This window comes from Haematobia irritans, chromosome 1 (assembly GCF_050003625.1).
Source record: "Haematobia irritans isolate KBUSLIRL chromosome 1, ASM5000362v1, whole genome shotgun sequence".
Taxonomy (NCBI): Eukaryota; Metazoa; Arthropoda; class Insecta; order Diptera; family Muscidae; genus Haematobia; species Haematobia irritans.
The window spans coordinates 8,294,909-8,313,806 of NC_134397.1; the positions used below are offsets into that span (position 1 = coordinate 8,294,909).

Consider the following 18,898-nt stretch of genomic DNA (forward strand, 5'->3'; position numbering starts at 1 on the left):
GTGTGTCACGCCTTCCGAACTCCGGTAAATGAGAACGTTTATCTGTTATGGGAAGTGAGAAAATATGTTAGATATACTGAAGATTGTCTTCTGCAGAAGATTGTATGAATTACTCAATATGCTTTCGAAAGATTTCTGATATTAAGAGAGTTCGAACAATTTTCTGGTAATTGCTAAGGGCAAGGTACCCCTAAATTTGTGACAATAGTTGGATATGTATTTGGCCCTAAAAAACAATTTTAGAAAAAAAATATATACGAAAATAACAAAAGTGACGAATAATGAACTGTAAACTTCAAATAGTGATCATGGAATATGAGCTACTCTAGGATATACAGTTTTCCATAGGTATGTAAGCCAATAAGAAGTTCCATAGTTTTCTTTGGAATGTTCTTACAATGAGTCTCTTGCTATCCTTAATAACTCATATGACATGGACAGTCAGAGGAAATTTTCAAATGCCATCGAAAATATCCTCCGACCCAGAATGTATAGGATGTTGTAGTCTGGTGGTGCTTAAGTAACGGATATACCGGACTCCGGAGTTCAGCAAATGACTACGGTGGATATCTCAGACGTATTTAGTAAAACAGATGCCCTTAATGTCATGTTGCATCTATTGGCTTTAGTTATATTGACGAATCGGTCCGGCGCAGTAAGGGTTCGCCAACTATCGTTAAGGGCAGACAAATATTGAGTAAATTTTTATTCATAAATACATGTTGGCCGAACTTCCATTTTCATTTTTCGAAAATTTGGAAGACGATTTGCATGAAATATTCTTTCAGAGCTTCGGCTTCCCTTTCGAAAAGGGCTATAGATGCAAATCTCACAACGTGATAGTTAAGCAGTTCAATATCAACAGGGATATACCAATGAACGGCAAAGTAAAAACATTAGCAAGAAATTAAAATATGTTGGTATAGTACTATCAACCTGCAAGTTCATTCTTCATGAGAAGGACAATATTACACTAATCACGAATATAGGGTTTTTAATTGATCTTTAATTTGACCTTAAGAATTCAGCTGCAACATTTTCGTTGTAACACATTCGTTGATTTAAAATTTTATTTCAATCAAAAAGAACTATTCATTTCTGCTCCTACATTTAAATCTACACACAAAGAAAACATATTTTCCTCATGAACGAAATTTTATACTAATGAAATTTCTCTTTCCTATAAATTATTAAACTGCATTATTGACAAGTGATGTAACAATTGCCTCTAGTGATTTCTTTTGATTGCTTTTAAAAAATAATTTTTAGTGTCAAAAGAAAACTTTGTCTAAAATTTTGTTCGGTAGAAAAAAAAGCTCTTCTTGCAATATAACCTATATTGTTTTTATTCAATTCTTTTTTCTATCTGTGTATACACTTTTAAGCCATCCAAATAATCCACTTTAATTGAAACATTCCCCACCAAACTGATTGTTCTTTATATGAATATTAAATCGGGACAATTCTATTTAAATGCTCCACAGATTGTTGCATTTACTGGCGCCCTTCATGCATATCGTATTTTCACAATAACGCAATTTTTCAGTGCTTCATTTACTATCCAAACCTAATGCTGCTTCTCTATAAACTCCATATTCATGCAAGCATCCAGCTACAAACAATCAGGGACAGGATGTCATTTGCTTTTTGTCCTTTCAATGTTTCAGATGGGAAAATTGTTCATAATCAGCGATTTATGGTAACGAACAAAAACTCAAGTCCCGGATACTTAGGGATACAAACGAACCACCATACCCGGTACGAATGAATAAAGGAACAAACCTTGTACATTGGCACCTACTCTTTTGTGCAAACGACTAACTCTTTATATCATTTAAGCATACATATCTACAAACATTGTGGGAGCGACTTATGGTTACATACCTACCCACAAGCCCTCTTTGGATGCATTTGCATATTCCTTGAAAACGGTCCAATGATATCGTAATTACAGCATTTTCTTGCAATGATATGAATAATGGAGGAAGATGGATGATGATGCTGAGGCAGATGCAGATGCATCGTATTAGATATAAACTACCCATAATGGGAATGGGTGATGAGAACTAAACGGAATAATGAAGGTTATAACTATGCGATGAGAAAGATTGTTGTCGGTTTTCTTTATAAGGCGTAAAAGTACTTAGATAAGATTGTAGGCCCTGCAAGTTGTATAGACTGCGATGATGTGACATCTCTATGAAAATTAAGCGATTAACTTAAACGATATCTAAATGTGTACATTGGGTACATTTTACATTAATTAAGAACACATCGATATCAAAGGAAAAAGCTTCGTTCAGTATGGGAACCTAAAAATTGGCATAAATACATTTTCAATATACATACACATTTTGTTCTTCTTGAGGAAAACAAAATACCCTTACTGAATACTACAATGCACAGTGTCGATCCCATTGGTCAAAAATAAAAAAATCCAAGTTAGAAGTTTGTCAAAAAGTGTGGCAACACTGTTTTTTATGCAAACCAATTTACAATTTACAATTTAAATTTGTTTTTGTTTTATTCCTTCTGTAATCTTTAAGAACGGCTTTAAAAAAAGGGAGAGTACGTAAGCAGTTGAATTTTGCAGTGTTAAATAAAAAGTATAAAATTAAGTGCCACTTAAAATAAATAAAACAAAAGAATAAAAACTTTTATCGAAATAAATCGAAATGAATATTGAATTAAATGGTGTTAACTATATTTTAAAATAATAACAATATGTAAAACTTGTTTTAAATTTGTTATAAAATGCAAGGTATTGAATGCAAGGTATCGAGATGACGAACAAATGTGTATAATTGGATCTGTTAAGTGGTTCAAAATATATCGATGAAAATAGGGCGAATTTTCAAAACAACCATGTTTTAAAATGACTTTATATATAAAATATCACAAGATTTGCAATTTCATGAAAATCGGAGTAAAATCGGGAGATCGGTCTATATGTGGGCTATACCAACTGATACAGCTCATTAAAATACTTCTAGATTTTAAATTTTAGACAAATCGGATAGAAAGTACGTTTTCTAGAAGCCCAAAAAATAAAATCGGAAGATCGGTCTATACCAAAACATAAACTCATAACCATCATTTTCTTCACACCTATTTGTGGTCCTAAAATACCTCTGTATTTGAAGTTTAAGGCAAATCGGTTAGAAAATACGATTCTAGAAGCCCAACAAGTAAAATCGGGATATTGGTCTATATGGGGACTATATTAATACATGGATAGGCACCATTTTCGGCACTCCTATTTGTGGTCCTAAAATACCTCTAGATTTCCAATTTCAGTGAAATCGGATAGAAACAATGGTTTCTAGAAGCCCAAGAAGTAAAATTGGGAGATCGGTCTATATGGGGGCTATACCAAAACAAGGACCGATACACACCATTTTCTGCACACCTACTTTTGGTTCTAAAATACCTTTAGATTTAAATTTTCAGCCAAATCGGATAGAAAGTACAGTTTCTAGAAGCTCAAGAATTAAAATCGGGAGATCGGTCTATATAGGGGGCTATACCAAAACGTCAATTCCATTTTATCATTATATAGTTCTGACATAATTATAAAGGTGTGGCCGAAGTTTCACAATGATACCTATACTGGAAGTATTTTTGGCCGCTAACTCCATACAGCACCTACACTCTTAGAAAAATATGTTTTTCATATGTTCCGATATAAACAAAGTGTGTTTCGGGCACAATTTTAAAACACAATATATTTAAGTGCAAACATGTAATGTTCCTAAACCAACACTAAATGTTTGGGACATCTATGTTAATATGTTAGAATATATTATGTTTGGGGCATAAATGTTTCATAAAAATCATATGTGTGAATGCAAACATATATAAATTTACAAATTTCGACTAAACATACATTTTATCCAAAGCGACAGAAGAGTCTAAATAAGTCTAAATATTATTTAATTTGAATAAAGAGAATGGACAATCGGAACCAAGAGAATAGACATTTGAAAAAAAAGCCTGTGTTTTCGCCTTGAGAGCAGCATTTTATGTATGTGTGGACATGTGTTTTGTTTATCATTTTAGCATTATGGGCACAATTTTTTTCTTGGTTCGTTAAAAGAAATCAGGGGTCTTCATAAAAATAACGAAAGGGCACTATACTCTTTTTAGAGTTGGGACAGTAAAATGAAATAAGGAGGAAATAGTGAAAAATTACACAGTAAAATGTATAAAAACAGAGTTTAGTTCCTCTTTATTAATAAGTAGTCCAAGAGGAGTTGACGGACACCTTCAAATATAAAAGCGGACATTAAGTTCGAGTTTTGCAGCTAAAACAATTTAAAAAGTTTATTTTCTTTAAAATGAATTATTAAAGACAAATAAAAGGCATTTTAGAGCGATGGTGTTAAATGCTAGTAAAAAACTGTTCACGCCTAAATAAATTTATGTTTATATTATAAAATTATTTATGTATGTTTATACTCGACTCCACGTTCTTCTTTTGTTAGTTTTTGAATTCCTTCCAAATTTTAAAGTTTTGTACCAAAAACAGTTTTTTGTTACAAAATTGTTATTTTTGCAATAAAAAAATAATATTTTATCCAAAAATCAGTCAATTTCGTTTATATCAAGCACTGTTAATGACTATAAATCTTTAATAACCCACATTTCGAAGTTTCATTATAAAAATTTAATATAGTATAAATATAAATGTGTAAATTAAAAAAAAAAAAAAAAAAAACAAAGTGTTCGGTCGGAGCAGGGATTGAACCCACGACCCTTTGCATGCAAGGCAGATATGCTAACCACTGCTCCACGTGGCAAACAAATGTATGTTTCTGTTAAATAATGTTATGTTTGCATGGGCTCGTGGGCGCTGCAAACTATGCTATATAAATGTAACTTATAACGATAATTATCTGCTGGTGACCATGACAGCTACGTAGCCCAGTGGATAGTGTGTTGGCTTACAAACTGTATGGTACTCGGTTCGATTCTCCGTGCAGGCGAAAGGTAAAATTTAAAAAAAATTATAAAAGTGAATAATTTCTTCAACATTATTTGTATTACAGAAAAAGGTGCCAAGAATTAAAATATTTCGTGGAAGTGAAAATAACGAGTATGTTAGGGAATGAGCACAATCGTCTTTGGGAAAAATTCTTCCAAGCATATAATATTTTTGGGCTCAAAATGCTTCCAAACATATAATATGTTCACATAAAACAAACATATTAATGTTTCGGCAGTATCCAATAATATATGTGCTTCCTGCAAAATATGTTTGGAACATATGTTAAAGAAGCGATTTTTTTTGAGGGTGTACCACTGTGCAATGGGAGAACCTTGAACTCAATATTTATTGATTGTCACATAAAATGAGAATAAATTGATATCACTTTTTTTTAAAAAGTATCATCAAAAATAAAATAGTAACCTTAAGACTTCAGGAATCGATGTATTCAATCTTGACACCACTTAATTGTCATTGATTTCATTACCATTGATGTTTGTTCATGGAGAATATGTGACGAAATTTTTTTCCAGTTAGCAACACCTAAACAAATTGAAGAAAGAACAATTATTCAAATTGATACAATAATGTATGGTATATAAAGAAGTTTTCTGCAGTAAAAAAATATTGACCTAAAGAATTAATGGGTTTTCACTTTTTATAATTATCAAATAGAAATAATTGCTCCTGCTTCAGATCAACTGGAACAAATACTTCTACTTAATATTGACATTATATATAAGAGTTTGTAAAACCTAAATTTTAGGGCACTAAATGCAAACAATTATAAATAAAAAAATAAATTAAATAAAAAATTTAATAGAAAAAATTTATAATTTCCGTTTTATCGAAGTATTTTTTGGTATGTAATAAACCACATTTTTAAATTTGCTTCCCTTCGATAAAGTAGCATATCTTTGAAATTTGGCAAATTTTCTTTAATATATAGAGAAATGTATTTGAGTTAAAGAAATTATTTTTAAATTAGCTGAGATATCGAATCTTTGGATTAAAAATGTTTTTCATTCAAATGTAGTCTAGGTTAGGTTAGGTTAGGTTAGGTGGCAGCGGGCATGCTAACCATTGCACCACGGTGGCTAAGATGTAGTCTAATATTTACTTTGAAGAAGTTCCATCTTTGATGTAACTTTTGGGTTTTTATTTTTTTATCTTTTAGTGAATAACTTTTTTATCGAAACTACACTGAAAAAATATAGACCTAATATGAAAGATTATGCAATCTAAAATTAGGTCCTTAATATTGTGAACCTTATATTAAGGACAATTTTTAAAGAAGTTTTAATTAATAGCAATTTCTCTAATCTTTAAATTTGGCATATTTTCGTTTGAAGTAAAACAAAATTTCTTTAAATTAAAGAAAAAACATTTTTGATTTAAAGATAATTTCTTTAAATTAACTGCGATAGTGAATTGTTGGATTAAAGATAGAAACACTTCATTTGTAGAACAATACCTTTTTGAGGATCTATCATCTTTGTGTAAAGATTTTTTTTTTAATTTAAGATAAAATTTATTACATTGAAGTATCAGCTATAATTTGGATTTTCAACAGACATTTATTTGTACATGAAGAGTTTTGAAGACTCATCCTTATTGAGCCACCATGCTGCAATGGTTAAATGCCGTATTTGCATAAAATAGATCAATCCCAGTTTCGACCAAATAAGAAAAAAAACATTGTATTGTCCCCTCTCAGTAATGTTGGTAATATATCCGAGTGTTTCAAAGCTTTTTGAGACGTGTACGAAAAACTTCTGATTTAGTTAGCATTGAATTTATTTGTATGTCAATGAAATTATACTGGCATTTAGTTCATAAAATTGTTGAGACATACTTGGAAGAATGAAAAATTCCTTGGGCTGGGGGAAATTTCTTAAAAAAAATACAAATTAAATAAAACAAAATAATTTGTTTGAAATAAATATGAGATATTTTTACCATCAGTGGTATCGCAATGGACTGAACAGTCTAAGTGAGCCTGAAATATCGGGCTGCCACTTTACTTAACCTAACCTAGCATCAGTTTTACAACTGACTTTTCTGTGTAGTTATAGCAGATTTCTGATCATTTATGGGTTATAACATTGAGCAATATGATGAGGTATCGATCTGCAATAACTCATAGTTAAACGTCCTCGAACCACTTTTATAAGAGAAAAAGAAAACTATCGCAAAAATCATTCAACAACTGAAGAAACAGAATTTGGCAAAATTTCATATGTAAAACATGCGTTCACATCACTCAAAACATGTTAAGAAGGTTTTCACAGCGTTGGTCTACATTTTGCTGATATATCGTCACACAGAGGAAAACAAATATTGTTGATGTAGGTCGTTGTCGGCATTGTCGTCATCATCGCATGCTTGCAACAAAACCTGCTGTTAATGCCAGTCTGCCTGCCTACCTAAATTACCATAACATCGACGACATGCCATCATTCTGGTCGGTAACGTCACGCCACACTTTGACGGCCCGTGCGACATATGATAACAGACGAAGTATTCGTACGCCTTCTCTTATTTTTTATTATTTTTGTTAGTATTTAAATTGCAAATGATTTAAATGATATTAAATTAATTTCATTTAGTGATTTGCCAGAATTGTGCGTTGATAGAGCAACGTTGAGGAATATTGTCCGTCTACTTCGCCCATTCATTATGTGAATATTGTCCCCTGAACTGAAATATAGTTTCCTCCGTGTTTTGCTGTTCTTCCAATTGTCATTGTAGGCAGAACAACTCAATTTAATTAAATTCGATCCTATCAACACAAACAGTCGTTTCGTGTTCTGGATTTGTTTATTGAAAGCGACAAACCCACCAACACTCAGTGCTATTCATCACTGAGGTATTTTGGACGAGAGTGCGTATTTTGTGTGCCATGATGGTGGGTGCAGGAAGCGAATAGTAAATAGCTACTGGATTCCATCAATTTACAATTTAAACGCTCCATTGATTACCTACTACTAGAGGTGTTGCCACAAATAAAAACTCAAGAAATATTTTTTGTCTTGATCATGAACTTAATTTTTGTTGTCTAAAATTAGTTTTGGTAACCAGATTCTTTTTATACGAAGAGTTTTGATAGCCCATAAAAATTAGCAATACCTCAAGAATACCACCATATAAAAAAGATTATGTGGCATCTCCGTATCTAGCATTGTGACATGAACTCCGTTCGCTTACCCATGTATTTGGCATATTTAAAATTATTATTACGCTGCTTTAAAAAGAGCCCAAATAGGTAACATATTGGGGAAGAAGGTTTTAACAGTTGGAACTTTTTATACTCACTTTTATGCTACACAATGTGAACCAGTGTATTATAAGTTAGTACATATCTTTACAACACCCAGAAGGAGACGAGAATGGGTCTCTCTCGTGTCATTGCCAATAATAATCAGGTTCGGCCCCTATATAATCAAAGTCTAGGTCGCTGTTGTAGTCTAATCGACTTCAAATTTGTCACAAGTATGTGTTTTGGGTCAGAATTTTAGAAGAAATCTATCCAGATTTAGATATAGCTCCCATATATACCTTTCGCCCGATATTCACTTATATGGCCCCAGAATCCAGAGTTTTACAATGATTTTTACCCTGTTGTAAAGTGTCCCATATATATCTTTCGCCCGATTTAGACTCATATGACTACTATGCATGCCAAATTTGGCAAAAATCTGTTCAGATTTAGATGACAATATAATCCTTCATATATACACACAATTTTTTTTCTTCAATCACGAAATTAATTGATCCAATTATGTTTTAATTGAAATGTTTTCAATCACAGAAATTATAGTATCAATTAAAAAATTAATTGATATTATTAATTTTTGTGATTGATTTTTGTTTCAATGAAAATAATGTTTAATCAATTAAATTTTTAATTGAATATTTTTTAAAACTCAATGATTGATTTTTGTTTCAATAAAAATATTGTTGAATTAATTAAATTTTCAGTTGAATATTTTTTAAAACTTAATTACGACTATAATTGGAAACAATTTTCGTGAAATTTTTTTCTGTTGCTAACCCACAAATTTGAAAGATTTAAGATGGTATCGAAAATGTAGACCCATTAATTGACTTTATACTTTCCTTGCTTTAAGGATTTTTGTATTGATTCCGAGATACATTATCATAAATCTTACGATTTATGCTCTCTAAGTGGTTTCACTGCAATGTGGAACGCCGTTCGGATTCGGCTATAAAAAGGAGGTCCCTTGTCATTGAGCTTAACTTGGAATCGGGCAGCACTCAGTGATAAGAGAGAAGTTCACCAATGTGGTATCACAATGGACTGAATAGTCTAAGTGAGCCTGATACATCGGGTTGCCACCTAACCTAACCTACGATATTTTGAAGAAGCAATCAAAATCTAGGAAAGAAAATTTTAAATTTAGATACAAATCACATTTATTGAGTGTTTTTAAGTACAGTTATTTTGGAGATCATTTTCGAAAGTGGTTTCCTTTACACTAAAGAAATTTTACCTTATTTCAAAGAGGCATGACTCAAACGACTCAAATTTCAAATATACCCTCATACTTCACACTCAATGAAAATAAATATCATTTTTTAAAGAAATTTGTGCTTAATGTTGTGAACATTTTGAGTTCTAAAATGTAAGTTACTTATGCCCATATTCAAGAAAATTCACTGACAATTTATGGAAGGAATTTGTATGGTAGTAGAAGGTTTAAAGTTGATGTCAACTTTTTGGAATCATTATATTGCGTCAAAATGTTTTCAGTGCAGTAAAAATTCGCGGGATTTCTTGTTCTAACATTATCTTCGCTATTGCAAACATTTGATATTAATTCAACTGAAATTTAATTTTTTTAAATTTGTTCATGATGCTGTTCTAGTATTTTTTTTTTCTGACCACTTGAGCAATGGTAGAAAAATCCAGTTATATTATTTTTTTACTACAAATTGTTGCGAACAAACCTATATGTAGTTCCATACACAAGCATAGGCTGTCATACTACGATTCATTTATTCAATCCTGCTGTAGTTTATCAAGAACTATTCATACAAATCTCCCTCCCTACTTTGAACACGATCTTCAGATATCTTTTCAATTTGTTTCTCAGACCATTACGATGAAGAGGCACCGGTAACATTGAATATTGTAGGGGTGGATAACACAAGTTTAATTCTTGTTTACATGGTATTTGTATAGGAGTAAAACGAATTAATTCAAAAACATTGGGTTGTAACGACGAAAAATTCATCAATTGAGAATTTAATGGTCTGGATTTGAATAGATTAAGAAGCGTTATGAGATATAAAGAATAATATAAGCAATATAGGACAATAAATTATATTAATACTTTAGATTTAATTTATTTTTAAAATTGCTTGTCTGTAACATAGACTTAAATAAATTATTTTGTACAAATTCCATTCATATGAAATTTATTCCTCATTTATTCCTTTATATTGAAATCTGCTTCGTTACAATCTAATAACCCTTATAGGAAGCTATACGCAAGGAAGCTTAATTTGCCTTTCATAACACATGGATTAGTATACAATGGCCCAATGAACATCTGTTGACATTGCAAATGTATTAAAAGGCGTCCTTTGAAGGCTACAAAACTTTACAACACCACTAGAGCTAGTTAAGAGTTCTGCATTTAATATGGAGCTACCTCAATCTCTAAATATACACCAATAATTTGTAAAGTGTTTAATGAATAGTGGTCTCATATGGCCGATGCGATATATGCTAGAACGACGGATGTATGATGAAATTTTTGTAAGAAACTATGGTAAATATAGGATGATATTTCTTGTCCAAATTATTAAATGCCCAACTTCAAAACCTAATTTGTTCCAAATTTTATGTAGAAGGGGTTAATTCCAATTCCACGAATGAAGATGAACGTCTATTCAGAGGATGGTGTATATAACGTAGGGTTGAGGAAACAAAGCAGGTTGAACATTTGTTTTGCCATAAAAAATATTGATTTGTTACATTTAGTTCCGGGAGTCACTGTGTTGTAATGCTCCCACTTTCGACCGAACAACCAAAAAGTTTTTTTTTACCAGTATCTCTATAATACCGGTAATATTCTTCAGTGTTTATAAGCTTCTCTAATGGCGATTTCGATTGGAATAAAAGGTGCAACATTCTCTGAATTGATTGCAAATTATGAAGAACACTATTCAAGATTTTAAGTCCTGTGTCCTTCACAATATTATGAATTAACAATAACTTTGGAATGACACTATCTTTTGGGCGAAAATACAATGAGGGAAAAAGTAGTGAAACACCAAGGCAACATATCTTTTGTGAAACGAAATCGCCATAAGTGGTTTCATACGCCGTTGGGACTCGGCTATTAAAAGAGTTCCCTTGTCATTGACTCTACTTTGGCTAGAATGTTTACCTCGAATTTTCATACTAACCCCCTTTAAAATAATATTTATGAATATTTATTGTGTCTATTGTTATAGTTAGTTATTATAAAAAAGATTGAGGCACTTTGATTGGAGAAAAATGTGGTTTTAATCATTTATATAGCACTCAGTCATAAAACACTATAAACAATTAAATTTCTCTTAAGAATATTTGCAGTCACAATAGGAAGTAAAGCAAAGATTTCGAGATTTTAGGAATCTGTGCAGAATATTTAATTAAAAATATGATTTATTTGTTTTTATACATGGCAGTTGTTTAATTCATATTTAATTAATGTATGTTAAAAAATACAATACAATAATAAATATATGGGACGATACACTAACATTTGTACAACCCACATTGGATGAAATGTTAAATTTTGCTTGAGTTAAACAAAACGCCTCTTTAATTTCTTATATCCCCAACAAAATATGTCTATGCCTATTTTTAAATATCTTTTTTCGGTTTTTACAGCTCTGCTTATTTCAATTTATTCCCAGTCTAGGCGGAATTAATTATTACTGAAATACATTTTTCCCCAAAGTCAATCTGATGTCTGGGTGCGTGATTTTACAAAAATCCGCATGTCTATGCCGGTGCATTTCATTATATGTCTAGCTGGGACAGATTGTGATGGCATAAAATGTATGTCAATCTTTTTTTAGAAAATCTCATGCTAGGCAATATTTTAGAATTGTAGATTTGGTGGGTTTTAAGCGCCACAAAAAAGTGAAAATAACTCATATATTAGAGATTAAACAAAAAATGTTTATACGTTAACCGATAGGAGATTTTGATGATTATTTTTTCAGAGTCCAGGATTGAGTTCTAGAACGATCTATCCCTGGCTTTTCATCCTTCTATCCATTTATTTGTTTTTTCGTAAGATGTAATATCGCAAAATTTTACATGATCATTGTGAAATTTTGCATGGAGTATTTTTGTCCCGTACATTGTTCATCTCATTCTTCACATGTTTGAGATTATTTGAAAAAAGAAAGTAATTCCCCATGTAAAAATTGGGACATATAATTAAATATACAGTCGAAGCTCGGTTTAACGAACGATATATTGTCAGGCCCTTTCGTTATTTAGAAAAATTCGTTAAATCGAACGGGAATATTAAATATTAACTTTTATTGAAAATCGTAGTTTTTTACCAGATGAGTAAAAATTCATAATCATTGGAAAAAATTCAAGCACAGAGACACTTAAAAAATAATACTTTAAATAATCCTGATGAACTTGATATATCTAGGTTAGGTTAGATTGAAAAGAGGATCCAAGATTCGCTGTCGTATGGGGGCCTATATACACCCATGTCATAATTTGTGTGCTCTTAACTTCTTAGACGAATTACCTAATTTGTTTCCAGTCCCCGGTTTCAAGATGGGCCAGGCATAGGTAGTGTTCATAGTAACATCTTCCTTAAACGTCCTACATACACCATTACTCTGCTGCTCCTGTCGGCATAGATGTACTCTCAACTCTAGATTGCCGTTTCGACCGAGCACCAAAAAAGTTTTTCAGCGGTAGTTTATCCCTCTCACTAATGATGTTGACATTCCTGTGTATTTTATAGTTTCTCTTCAGCTATAAGACAGAGGTTCCTTGTTATTGAGCTAAATATAGAATCGGGTAGCACTCATTATTAAGAGAAAAATTCACCACTTGTTCAACTGGCAATCCTACGAAATATTGCCACTAACGGACCTATCACAGGACTAGTACCAGTGCTCGAGTTTGTCGTAGTTTTTAAATTTTCATATATTTTATTGATTTCTATACTCTCTTTATTTTCAAATTTTATTTGATCTAGACATTTACCTATGGACCAACATAGTCCAAAAGTTTTTCTTTCTGGTGCAATTTGGATGATCAAAATAATACCGGTACCTAAGGGTTTGTCCCAGACTTGTTCATGAGGTCCTGTCTAGTCCTACTAAGTTCTCCCAGGTCATGTAGTTTGGAATGAGTCCAATCCGTGGCCTCCAGTGTAAATTTATCCCCGTCAATGACAAACCCGTGTTGAAGTGACCGGTCCCTTCCATACGTTTCGGCCAGAACTGGGACTGGTCTATTCACACCAGGGAGTAGTCCTGTACCGGCTCCATTTCCCATAGCGAAGCTGCGCCACTCTATCTAACCTAACTTTACCAGTTACCCGGTCATTGAATATGTGTTTTCAAACATTTTAATGGAATCTAAATATCCTGGGAATGCCGTACTTTGTGGGCATTTCCTAAGGACTTAAGCCATTCTCGCAATCGTCAAATATTGCTGATTTTTTGTTGTTTATTTTCTTTATTTCCTTTTCGTTAAATCGAACGTAAATATTGTTCAATTGTTCGTTATTTAGAATACTCAATGTTAAGAATTTTGACGTTCGTTAAATTGGATTTTCGCTAAATGGGATATTCGTTAAACAGAGCTTCGACTGTAATTAGATCTCATAATTGGACCCTTTAGATCTAATCAGATTTTCCCAGACATGATGAGACAAAATTAGATATAATTTTATATAATTCCATATATGACGAGATCTACCATCAGATCAAGTTATAGGGATATATATATATAATTATGTCTAAGACAAGATCTAACATAGGCCAATATTGAGATTTGATCAAATTCCATAGTACCAAATTGGATCCAAAGATTTTGACTTTCCTTTAAGGATTTTGGTATTGATTCCGAGCGAAAGATGCGGCTTCTTTAAAATAAAGACATTTTTAGCGACCTATGTGGCTTTAAATCTAGAACCAATAAAATTAAAATTAGGATACAGATCTCAATTATCAAATTTTCATTCTCTTTTCGCGGTTTATTAATAAAGGTCCACACGTACGAACAAATGTCAGTTTAAAAATCTAAATTATAACGGATTCTTCAAAGCAGTGCAGCCGCTACTACTTCAATCGAAGTATTTTGCTTCATTTTCACAAAATTTACTTCGTCACTCCTTCTGCATCAAATTTTAAAATTTTTCCCCATATTACCTAATTGTTTTTCCTATTCCTTTAATTACGATGAATATAGCGGTTTTAATCATTGAATTATTAACCGATGTGGACGAATTTTTACATAGGGTAAGTGCAGCAAATGTGGTATACCTATTTGTTTTTCGAAAGCCAAATTTTTTGTTTTTCTTCGACGAGGCTAAGATTTTACCACATTCATTTTACTAGTGTTAGTCATCCACGCAACTATGAACGAAAAATAAGAAACCTATAATTTCGGATATATTTGCAAATTTATTAAAAAACTCATTAAGCACGAATTCATAAAATGCACACAAAAAAAATTTTTTCTTATTCAATCACGAAATTAATTGATCCAATTAATTTTTTAATTGAAATGTCTTCAATCACGGAAATGATAGTATCAATTAAAAAATTAATTGAATGCCAATAAAAAAATTAATTGATCCAATTAAAATATTAATTGATACTATTAATTGTTGTGATTGATTTTTGTTTCAATTAAAAAATTTGTTGATTCAATTAAATTTTTAATTGAATATCTTTTCAAACTCAATTAAAATTTTAATTGGAAAATTTTTCGTGAAATTTTTTTCTGTGTGTGCAGGTAATGTGGTACACCATAATGCAGATTTTTTTGTAAAAAAAATAAATGCAATATGTGTATCGCAATTGCATACATTTTATGCTTATTTAGTACTCGTCAGTTATTTACATCCGAAAATTAATAAATTTAAAATATATCTTCACACAAAACGAAATGATTAAGACCCACCAAAAAAAACCTTCGAGAACAGGTAAATGTGAATTCTTTCAACTGGCACAAAGAAAGAGTTGCAAAAATCAAATTGATCTTTGATTGCTTCATTTTCTGACAGCCACAATCTATTCAGCTTGGTTTGGTTATTCGTATGTTGTTAGATAGAGAAAAAAGCTACTGTACCACATTACCAGCCTATACCACATTTGCTGCACTTACCCTAGTTGTTAGAGACCATATACGTACACCATGTACCAAATTTCAGCCGGATCGGATGAAATTGGGTTCTCTTAGAGGCTCCGCAAGCCAAATCGGGGGATAAGTTTATATGGGGGCTATACATAATTATGGACCGATTTGGACCGTTTTTTGCATGATTGTTAGAGATCATATGCTGAAACCATGTACCAAATTTCAGTTGGATCGGATGAAATTTGCTTCTCTTAGAGTCCCCGCAAGCCAAATTTGGGTGTGGGTTTATATGGGGGCTATACGTAAAAGTGGACCGATATGGCCCATTTGCAATACCATCCGACCTACATCAAAAACAACTACTTGTGGCAAGTTTCAAGTCGATAGCTTCTTTCGTTCGGAAGTTAGCGTGATTTCAACAGACGGACGGAAGGACGGACATGCTCAGGTCGACTCAGAATTTCACCACAACCTAGAATATATATACTTTATGGGTTCTTAGAGCAATATTTCGATGTGTTACAAACGGAATGACAAAGATAATATACCCCCATCCTATGGTGGAGGGTATAATAAAATGAATTCTATTGTTTTGTTTTCAAAAATGTATGCTACTTCAATTTTATTCAATCTACTCCACTTTTTTCCAAAATGTACTTCACTCAATTTTCACTAGCGGCAGCACTGCTTCAAAGTAAAAAACGTTTTCTTAATTTCAAAAAAACTTTACACCAAAGACGCTAAATCCTCAAAATAAGTCTTAGCCTATATTTGAAGCGTTTTTATCTTAAATCTAAAGTTTCAATATTTTAGTTAATTTAAGTGCAATTTCTTTAAATCAAAAATGTGTTTCTTTACTTTAAGTAAAATTAGCCTTAGTTCAAAGACATGCGACTTTAACGGAGGGACGCAAATTTACATAATTTGTGTCCTAATTTTAATGAAAAAAAATTTTGAAGCAAAGATTATAAACTTTATTTTAATTAAAATTTCATTATTTTAAAGAAATTTGTCCTTAATATTTTGTAAATTTCGCATCCTAAAATTTAGGTTGCAAAATCTTTACTATTACGTAAATATTTTTTTCAGTATAAGTAGATATGATTAGATATTACCATTTTTCGGATCTACTCATATCTAATCGTATGAAATTAGAACTCTCAAATTTTTGCGGTATGGATGGGGATACATTTTTGTATGAATGTGAAGAATTTACAAAAAAAGTGTAGTAAAAAACTTAATAAATTATTCATTAAAACTAAACAAATGGGAAACCAAAAAAATTAAATTACACAAAATAAATAAAAATAAATAAGATTCCATCTGTTTTATGCCACATTAAATATGGAAGTGCTTTTTTCCAATTGTTCTTAGAAAATCTCATTCAAACACATTCTCAATTTATAGGGAACTGTATCGATGATATTCCGATATACATTTTCACATCTACATTTGCATCTCAATGGAAATAATTGTGGTTCATTTCAACGCCTCAAACCAATATGAAACGAAAGCGAAAACAAACAGTCATCTATCTATGGCCAATTATATTGTTGGCATAATTTAGTGGGAGATAATGCGGAAGACCATTAACAACAACTCTTGATGATCTGGTGGATTTTCAAATAAATATCCAGGCAAATGTGTTTATTTTTCTTTCATTAGCTCTATATGCACGATGAGAAGACACAACAGCTAGAATTGCAATATTGTATATAAAACATTTCATCGAAATACATTAACCCAAATTAAATTTAACTAAAATTTCTATGAAATCAATGAACCCATAAAGTTATTAATCATTTTTTAGTGGTTTTAAATTCCATTTAGGTGGTGGTGCCTGTCTACATATCTGCCTGCGTCTGTTTGAATAGCATTTTATAGTCTTAACCAGGGCTGTGGAGTCGAGACAATTTTGCTCGACTCCGGCTCCGACTCCGACTCCAGCATTTCTTATTAGCCTCGACTCCGACTCCGACTTCGGAGTCGACTCCAGGTGGTGTACCTAAATCTCATTTTAACAATATTCCAATTTTAATATTAAGGTGTAGTGTTCCAAAAATAGACCGATATAAGTGTTCTATTTTGCCATATCTGTTTATAAGTCCTAAAGAACCCTAATTTGAAATTTTGATACGACTCGACGATAAATCTCAGTAATTTAGTGTCAGGCCAATAAATTAAAATACGACATAAGACAATATAGAGACCACATCAAAATATGGGTAGATAACAACAATCTCCAGAATATGTATTTATAAAAACAAAAAATTTCAAAAAATAATTAGGCTTTCAGAAGTTTAAATAAAGAAGACCAAAAAACTGCTAAGGACGAGCAGCAGTTCAAGGCAAACTGGCTTTCTGCGGCGAAGAAGGTGGACAAGGTGGCTGTACAAAATCTGATGGCAGGTGTCAAGCGTGAGGCCCGGCAATTCGGATTTGGAAAAGCGAAAGCCTAACTGAATATTTTTCCTGAATTTTATACTAATTGAACTTGAAAAAGAAATTTAATTTGATTTCAGCGATTTACACGCGTTTTCCCTTGACCAAATTTTGACCGTATCACCCTTTAAGAAGTAAAATCCTGGTATTAAAAATACACAAAAATCTAAATGTCGGGCTAATCAGAAAATGTAATGTGTCGGATATAGAAACAAATTTTAAATAACCACTACCACTAGGCAGTTACGAATATTGTTGCTATAGAAATAAAATGGTGAAACATCGATTTATAAATGGTCTATCAGTTATGAACAATTAATTTAATGTAAAGAATTTCGAGTGGCTTTGATGAAACAAACATTCTCCCAAAAGACCGGCTCAGATGACACGTTGGCAGAGGTTTTGTTTAAAATTACAGCTTCCAAGGACATCGGGTGTATATGGAGATTTCTCAATTAATAATCTCTATATACAAAATCTGGGCCGACGGGAAATTTCCGCATTTATTTATGAATCTCAAATAACTCTAAATTCAAAATTTCTGACAAATCTTATGAAAATTTTAGACTGGGAAAAACTTTTTAAAACAAATCGGAAGATGCGTTCATATGTAGGTGGTATATCACAAAATTGTCAGGTATGACCCCTCTTCGAACTCGGCATGCCTGCCAAAAAATTTAGAACGTTAGGTTCTACTGCTATATTGCCTTAAAATTGTACCTTTATCAAGAGTACATATATGGTGAAAAATCGATATTTTAATATGTTAAAAATGGACAACACAATTGATCAATTTTTGATCATATTCTAGTAAAACCTACTTTTTATATCACCGTGAAATTTCACCCATATAAATACACTTTAAATGGCCTGAAATCCATTACTTCGTTTTTCGTTGTTCGATAGGATAGGATAGGATAGGATAGGAAGTGTTGTTCAAAGTTTGTTTTGCCGGAGTCGGAGTCGAGCGAAATTTCTACGACTCCGGCTCCGACTCCGACTCCAGCAAAATCTTCAGACTCCGACTCCAAGACTCCGACTCCGGCTCCGACTCCACAGCCCTGGTCTTAACGAAACGAGTTAAATAATTACGATTCGGAACT

At 32.0% G+C, this 18,898-nt stretch overlaps 1 protein-coding gene across 2 annotated transcripts in view; it reads right to left on the bottom strand.

Moving 5' to 3' along the window:
* LOC142220171 (PP2C-like domain-containing protein CG9801) overlaps positions 1–18,898 on the bottom strand; it is a 56,495-nt gene that overhangs the window by 5,345 nt on the left and 32,252 nt on the right. The gene's annotated exons all lie outside the window — the stretch shown is intronic.